The following is an 8,245-nucleotide window of genomic DNA, read 5'->3' on the forward strand; positions in this document are numbered from 1 at the left end:
TCTCTCCAACGCATTTGGTAAAGCCAAACGATAAGCAACTTCCCCAACTCGCTTTAAGATCTCATAAGGCCTTATAAACTTCTGACTTAGCTTGCCTTTCTTCCCAAATCTCATAACTCCGCGCATAGGAGACACTTTCAGAAGAACCTTGTCCCCAACCTGAAATTCTATGTCCCGACGATGTAGGTCTGCATAACTCTTTTGTCGATCCGGGTCGCTCTCATCCGTTCCCGATCATCTTAACTGTTCCACCATCTCATGCACCATCTCTCGGTCCTAAAACCATTGCCTCAAAGACTATCGTCCCAACAGATTGGACTCCTACACCTCCTCCCATACAAAGCCTCAAACGGTGCCATACCTATACTTGTGTGATAGCTGTTGTTGTAAGAAAATTCTATCAAGTCCAACCTCTCGCTCCCGGCCTACCACCAAAATCCATCACACAAGCTCGCAACATATCCTCAAGGGTCTTGATTGTTCTCTCGTCGCCCATCTGTCGCAGGATGAAATGTTTGTACTCATCTTCAAAGTCGTTCCCAACGATTCCGCAACTCCTTCCAAAACCTCGATATAAACCTCGCATCTCTCTGTCAGACACTATGTCCTTAGGGACTCCATGTAACTTCAGCACGTTCTTTCGATAGGCCATAGCCAGTTGTGCCTTAGTCCATGTATCTTTCATTGGAACAAAGTGAGCTGACTTGGTCAGACGATCCACTATCACCCAGATCATATTGTTACCTTGTTGACTCTTCGGCAAACCCACAATGAAATCCATGGAAATGGATTCCCACTTCCACTCAGGCACCTCTAAAGACTTAATCTTACCTTGTGGTCTTCTCTGTTCCCCTTTAACTCTTTGGCATGTCAAACAACGGGACACAAACTCAGCTGTCTCTTTCTTCATCCCAGGCCACCAAAACGTTTTCTTCAAATCCTTGTAAAGCTTGTCTCCACCCGGATGAACTGAATATGGTGTGCAATGCGCCTCTGTCATGATCGTCTTTTTCAACTCCTCATCGTTAGGAACACACCACCTACCATCAAACCTCAAACTACCATCTGTATGAATGGAAAACCGGGACACTGTCCCTTTCTCTACCCCAGCTCTCCACTCCACTATCTTAGGATCCAAAGCCTGCTTATCCCGAATGTCATCATAAAACTCCATATGTACTGTCATATCACCCATGGCATCTCCTTTCTGCATCATATGTATCCCAAAGCTCGCTACCTCATCTCTCAGCCTCATCAAAGATAGAGCTGTACACAGAGAATGTACACTCTTTCTACTCAAAGCATCAACAACAACATTGGCTTTCCCTTCATGGTAGATGATTTCCATGTCATAGTCGCCAATCAACTCCATCCACCTCCTCTGTCTCATGTTCAACTCCTTCTGCGTGAAGATGTACTTCAGACTCTTGTGATCCGAAAATACCTTAAAGATTGCTCCATAAAGGTAATGTCTCCAAAACTTGAGAGCAAACACCACTGCACCCAACTCCAGATCATGAGTAGGGTAGTTCTCCTCATAAGGCTTCAACTGCCTAGAAGCATAGGCAATCACTTTACCATTCTGCATCAACACACACCCTAGTCCATTCTTCGAGGCATCCGTATAAACCTCGAAATTCTCGCTCCCTTCAGGCAATGCGAGGACAGGGGCTGTGGTCAAAGGCTCCTTTAATGTTTGGAACGCCGTCTCACAACTCTCATCCCAACGAAACCTGTTCTCTTTCCTCATCAACGCCGTCATCGGTCTAGCTATCTTGGAGAAATCTTTCACGAACCGTCTGTAATATCCAGCTAAACCCAAGAAACTTCTCACCTCAGCAACATTCTTTGGTGCTTCCCACTTTGTCACTGCCTCAATCTTCGCCGGATCCACAGCTACTCCATCTTTAGAGATTACATGTCCCAGAAAAGCAACTTTCTCTAACCAGAACTCACACTTGGACAGCTTAGCATACAACTCATGCTCCCTCAAAGTCTGCAACACGATCCTCAGATGCTCCTCATGCTCCTCCTTAGTCTTAGAGTAGACTAAGATGTCATCGATAAACACTACTACAAACTGATCCAAGAACTGTCTGAAGATTCTATTCATCAAATCCATAAACACTGCCGGTGCATTAGACAACCCAAATGGCATCACCACATACTCATAATGGCCATACCTCGACGTGAAAGCTGTCTTCGGTATGTCCACATCTCTAATCTTCACCTGATGGTACCCCGACCTCAAATCAATCTTAGAAAAGACTGTTGCACCACTCAACTGATCAAACAGGTCATCTATCCTTGGCAAAGGATACTTGTTCTTTATCGTCACACGGTTCAGCTCCCGGTAATCTATGCACAGCCTCAAACTTCCATCTTTCTTCTTCACGAAAAGAACTGGTGCTCCCCAAGGCGATACACTTGGTCTAATGTATCCCTTCTCTATTAAATCATCCAACTGCTTCCTAAGCTCCTTCATCTCCTTAGGACCCATACGGTACGGTGCCTTAGAGATTGGCCCCGTCCCTGGCTTCAACTCAACGGTGAAATCTATCTCCCTCTTCGGTGGTAACCCCGGAATCTCATCAGGAAAAACGTCAGCAAACTCTCCCACCACTGGTATCTCATCAACTGTCGGACTCTTTATCCGGTCATCTCTCACATGGCACAAAATCAGAGGACATCCCTTCCTCAGATACGACTTCAAGGTAACAGCTGCAATCAACTTAACTTTGGGTTTGACTAGAAACCCACGGTAAGACACACTAACACCCTTAGGACCTCTTAGGGACACTTTCTTTTGATGACAGTCTATCTTAGCTTTATACTTTCCTAACCAATCCATCCCAACTATCATCTCAAAACCATTAAAAGGAAACTCTAGCAAGTCTACAGGGAAATCGACTTGCCCAACTATCAAAGATACGTCTCTAAACAACCTCCCACACGATACAGACTCACCCGAAGGTATGAAAACTTGCTCCCTAATAGACTCATAAACTCTCAAACCCAACTGTTTTACATGACTCGAAGACACAAACGATCGAGAAGCCCCGAATCAAACAAAACAAACGTAGGAATACCATTAACAAGGAATGTACCGGTGATAACGTGCGCATCTTCCTCACCGCCTTCTTGTCCATCATGAATAACACCCATCGGTCTTCCGCCCACCTCCCCGGACAAGATCTTGGTGATGCGGTCGGCTTAGCACCCGACCCTTGATTATTGTTGTTGTTGTTCATCGGTGTCTTCTGATAAGAATTACCACCGTTGCGGTTGCCTCCACTCTGGTAGCTCGACCTCCCGGTTTGGCCATGATCCCGCGGTCGTTGCTCGCGAAGCTCGCGCAGTCTCCGGAAAGATCCGGTGCACTTGTGCACTCATGTCTCTTGTGGCCTACGCCACCACAACAAAAGCAGTCACTCCCCGGCCTATTGCTCACACTCCCACGGCCTCTCCCAAAGGAAGTTCCCGCACTAAACCCGGACCTTTAAGAAAACCCCTTAGATTGATTGTGGTTGCCTTTCTTGAAATTAGATTGGCCACCACCCTCGCTCTCGGACTTCCTCTTCTCTCCACCCGACCTCTCCGAGCCATCTCTTCTAGTCTCTCGGCTCTCCCGGACCCTCTAATACGCTTCCTTTACATCGTAAGGACTCCCACGGGTAACTTATCCATAATTTTCGTGGTTAGCCCTCTCTCAAACCTCAAAGCCAAATTCTCCTCACTCAAACCCATATCCTCAAAGATATCTAGATTTCTCATTGAACTCGCTGTAGTACTCAGCCACAGACATCTCAAAGAGTCATCTTAAACTTGTCGAACTCCTCTCTCAACTTACTCCTCACATGTTCGCACGAACTCCTTCCTCACAACCCCTACGAAACTCCTCCCAAGGTATAGCGGGTAACCCCTGGTTGGTATATATCTCCTTGGCACTCACTTTCACTGAATCCCACCACTTGCCGCCTGCCTCCCTCGGGTAGAATGCGGCTGATCCACTCTCATCTCATCGGAAGTGAACTAAATCTAGTATGTTCTCCATCTCCCTCAGCCAACTATCAAGAAGGTTAGGCTCCTCAACCCCCTTATACTCCTTCGGGTTAAACCTCGCAATATAGAGGCTGACTTTAGCATGGTCAACCTCCTTCTCCTTACTCTTATCCTTGTCCTCATTCACTCTCTTCAGGGTCTCAGTGAGAGCGTCCTGGTGCTCTAACATCTTAACGATGTCGTCCGTAGTCATAAGCTCAGCTCTCGCATACAAAGCATTTCTCTTGGGCGGCATCTTGAAGCTATATAAGAAAGGGTAAACATAAACACGCGTACTAAACCTCAAAACACGAAAACGCGTTTCCCAGAACCTACTCGATCGAGTATCCAAACCCACTCGATCGAGTAACGGGCTACTCGATCGAGTGCCACCATGTACTCGATCGAGTACCCAAACTCCAGAACTAAACAGACCTTCTGATCTCTAAGCCACTCGATCGAGTATCTAGGCTACTCGATCGAGTGACCCCCTACTCGATCGAGTACCCCTAGTTACTCGATCGAGTGCCCCAAAACGCGATTCTGGACTCAAAATCGTCAAAAACCTATCCGATCGAGTTAGCCTTACTCGATCAAGTACCACCAAAACGTAAAAGCTACCCGCATATTACGTCATATACTAACATGCTAACCTTTTAAATCACATTATATCATACAATCATGCTATTAATTGCCACGTTGTAAAACATTCCATCATGCTATCATTTCATCAACAATATCTATATATATATAACATCACTTTTCTTTTATCTCATCAACTTCCAATTCGAACATCCAACCATCAACACATTCCATCACATTGTTACGCAAGTTACTAAGCACATACATGACTCAACACACACATTTCCCCCATGTGACCGGTTCAAAGTTGTAGGGCGACCCCCGCGACTTTAGGACGTCTCCCAAGCCTTTGCACTAGCTCCTACAACTTTTACCTCGTGTTCATTTTAATTGACTCCCTATGTTCATTAAGTTCATTGGTTACAGGTTTCAGGAACCTGGCTCTGATACCATTTGTAACACCCCCATACTCCGAGTGCCTTACCAGGACCACTCAGGTATGAAGACATCACCATCTCGGTCGCCCGAGGTATGATAATCAAATAGACAAAACAGAAACAACATTTATTGTAAATAGTTTAATGAATCAATACAATCCTGGAAACCAAACTGAAAGTACAATACATTATTCCAAACTATTTGTTCTCAACTGAAATGTAAATAAATGCTAAACTACAGCGGAAGACTCTATCGTCATGTCGTGGCCATCCCAGCTATCCCAGTACTCATCTATATACCCAAGATCTCGCTCACCATCCCCGAATGGATCACCGCAGGTTTTACAAAACAACACCGGGTCGGTACTAATCACACAATCAATATAAATAACAATAATAAGACAAACAGACCGAATGTCACACACACACACACACCACCAACTCCCATCATCTCAATCGACCGTCCACTAGACCATTACGCCAGTGGGGGACCGCAGCCGTTCCCACCTAAGCCCCGCTCATCGTACGAGCGATAACCCTGTCCATTAATGTGCACATCCCCTTTCGTGGCGGGTTCCACGAAGGGCGAAACTAGGGCGTGAGATCACTCCCGCAAGTGACCCCACTCAGCCGAGAACGCATCTCGAGAGCCATAGAAACCAATCACAATCACAATCACAATCATCATATTAAACAACTAACTACAGCACATCACCAATATCCCATTATGGGACTAATACGAGTAGGAAATCCTACCGGTAAGCACAACACGCAGACGGTATCTACAAATTTGTATCAAAACGGCTCCGCTACGAATTCTCCTCCTACCATACACACATAGATGCTACCATTCAATTACTACTCATAAAAACCCCCAATTCCTAAATTAGGGTTTCCTCAATCTTAACAAAACATAATATAAATTATATTAAAAGCTTACCCTCGACGCAAGGAATCCAACGACACGAACTACGATACGAACCGACCGTCTGAACTCCGGGAATTGTCAAGAACGCGATTAGGAAGAAGACTAGTTGCTTTCTCTCTTAAACAGGTTTTAGGTTTTGTAAAAAGTGATTTAGAATAAAGACGAATATGTTTAAATACCTAAATCGCGTAATTAACAAAACCCGAGAAAAACCCCCGCAAAACCGGACACTCGATCGAGTACCCAAGGTACTCGATCGAGTACCCCCTACTCGATCGAGTGCCCCAGCTACTCGATCGAGTACCCAACAGGTCAGAAACTGTTTTATTCCGCAACTTGCCCTTACTCGACAGAGTAAGGGCTACTCGATAGAGTACCCCCCAAGACATAAATACGGAGTATTACAAAGTCGACTTGTAGGTGTTGTACAATCTAATCGATTCGGCTCCGGGACACAAACTTTCCTAGGATTGTAAGATATAAACAAACTCGATCTATCACAACAATAATTGCTTGCTTATAACTTGAGAATATGTTTGTATGATCAATTCCCATGAATCCCCTATGACCCCATGACACCCTAGTGCCTTTTTATCAATTGTTTACATCCCTTTTAGTTCATCTTGCTTGTTTACTTTCATTGCTATTTAGTTTAGTGATCTTCTACTTCAAACCCCAATTGTGACACCCTTAGACACCGCTAGTTGCAATAGAAATCTCATCTCAATTCTGGTGCCTTGGGATTCGACCTTTACTTGCCTCTTTACTAATTGTAGAGTTGTTGGTGAAGTTATAAATTGTGTTTTGGTCTAGGTGCTCCTAACGACAAGTACTGAAAACTAAACCCCACGAGGGATTCACGACCAAAAATGGCGCCATTGCCGGGGACAGTGTTAACTTGATTTAGATTTTCTTGTATTGTTATTAGTTGTGTCTTTATTTGCCTTGGGTAAGTAAAACTCCTCAAGGTTTGTTCTAACTATTTTCAAGTTGTTTGATATTTTGCATGTCTAGAAGATCACAAGGTGACTTGTTACCCTTTGATCACGAAATTGAAAGGACTTTGACAACCAATAGAAGACTTGCTAGGAGAACTTTGAGAGTTATCGGTGAGGTTGTAGATATTCAACCAAATACTATTGAGTTCATCAACCCTTTTGCAAGAGAAGGTGAGGAGAATCCAACACAAAATCCAACACAAAATCAACCCACAATGCCTAAGTTTTCATCACATTCCGTACCCACCGAGGAGAACCTACCCAATGGTACTCCCACACCACAACATCTAACCGGAAATTTTATTGCCAAATCCGCATTTATCCAATTAGTCGAAAGAAGCCAATTTGGGGGGATGCCTAGTGAAGACCCTCACTCTCATATGGAGACTTTTTGTGACTATTGTGATGCGATTTCCCAAACCGGTGTAACTCAAGACCAAATTCGATGAGTCTTATTTCCTTTTTCTCTAATTAGCACCGTAAAACAATGGTTGAAAGGCCTTGATAAGGCTACTCTCAGAATTGATTCTTGGAAGAAGTTGGCTCTAGCTTTCTACAAAAAGTTCTATCCACCGGAAAAGACTAACATGCTAAGAGCTCAAATTACGGGCTTTAAGCAAAGAGATGAAGAATCCGTGTATGAAGCTTGGGAGCGATTCAAGGGAATTTGTCGCTCATGTCCTCATCATGGACTTAGCGAGTGGTTCTTGGTACAACAATTTTGGAACGGTCTTTATGAAGATTCAAGGAACATTCTCAACATGGGATCAAATGGAATGTTCACCGAAGTTGATGACAATCAAACTTGGAACAAAATTGAGGAAATGGCGGTCCATAACTCACAATATAGTATACCTCGCAAGGCTACTAGAGGAGGAAAGCATGAAGTTGACTCCATTACTCAATTGGGTGCTCAACTTAGTGCTCACATTGAAACCATCAATTTGAAGTTTGAAAAAGCTATGGCTAGACTTGAAGAAGCCTCAAAATCACCAAAGCATCATGTTAATGCCATGACGGCATCTTCATTAATCCCAAGTGGGATATGTGAGAATTGTCGAACTTTGGGACATGACCAAAGTGAATGTAGGGGAACAAATGAACAAGTGAATGCTTTCCAAGCATACAAGAGTGGTACCCCTTATTCAAACTATTACAATGAAAACACCAAATTCTATCCAAATCTGTCATACAAAAGCCAAAATGTTGAAAACCCTCAACCAACATACACCCCACCTCCCATGAGAAACCAAAATCAA

General features: G+C 44.1%; 1 non-coding gene across 1 annotated transcript; it reads right to left on the reverse strand.

Moving 5' to 3' along the window:
- Positions 1 to 7,573: 7,573 nt before the first annotated feature.
- Positions 7,574 to 7,680, reverse strand: LOC141604363 (small nucleolar RNA R71). Its single transcript, XR_012526065.1, has one exon. It is a non-coding gene; the product is annotated as a small nucleolar RNA R71 (small nucleolar RNA).
- Positions 7,681 to 8,245: the final 565 nt, after the last annotated feature.

Source organism: Silene latifolia, chromosome 9 (genome assembly GCF_048544455.1).
Source record: "Silene latifolia isolate original U9 population chromosome 9, ASM4854445v1, whole genome shotgun sequence".
NCBI classification, from domain to species: domain Eukaryota; kingdom Viridiplantae; phylum Streptophyta; class Magnoliopsida; order Caryophyllales; family Caryophyllaceae; genus Silene; species Silene latifolia.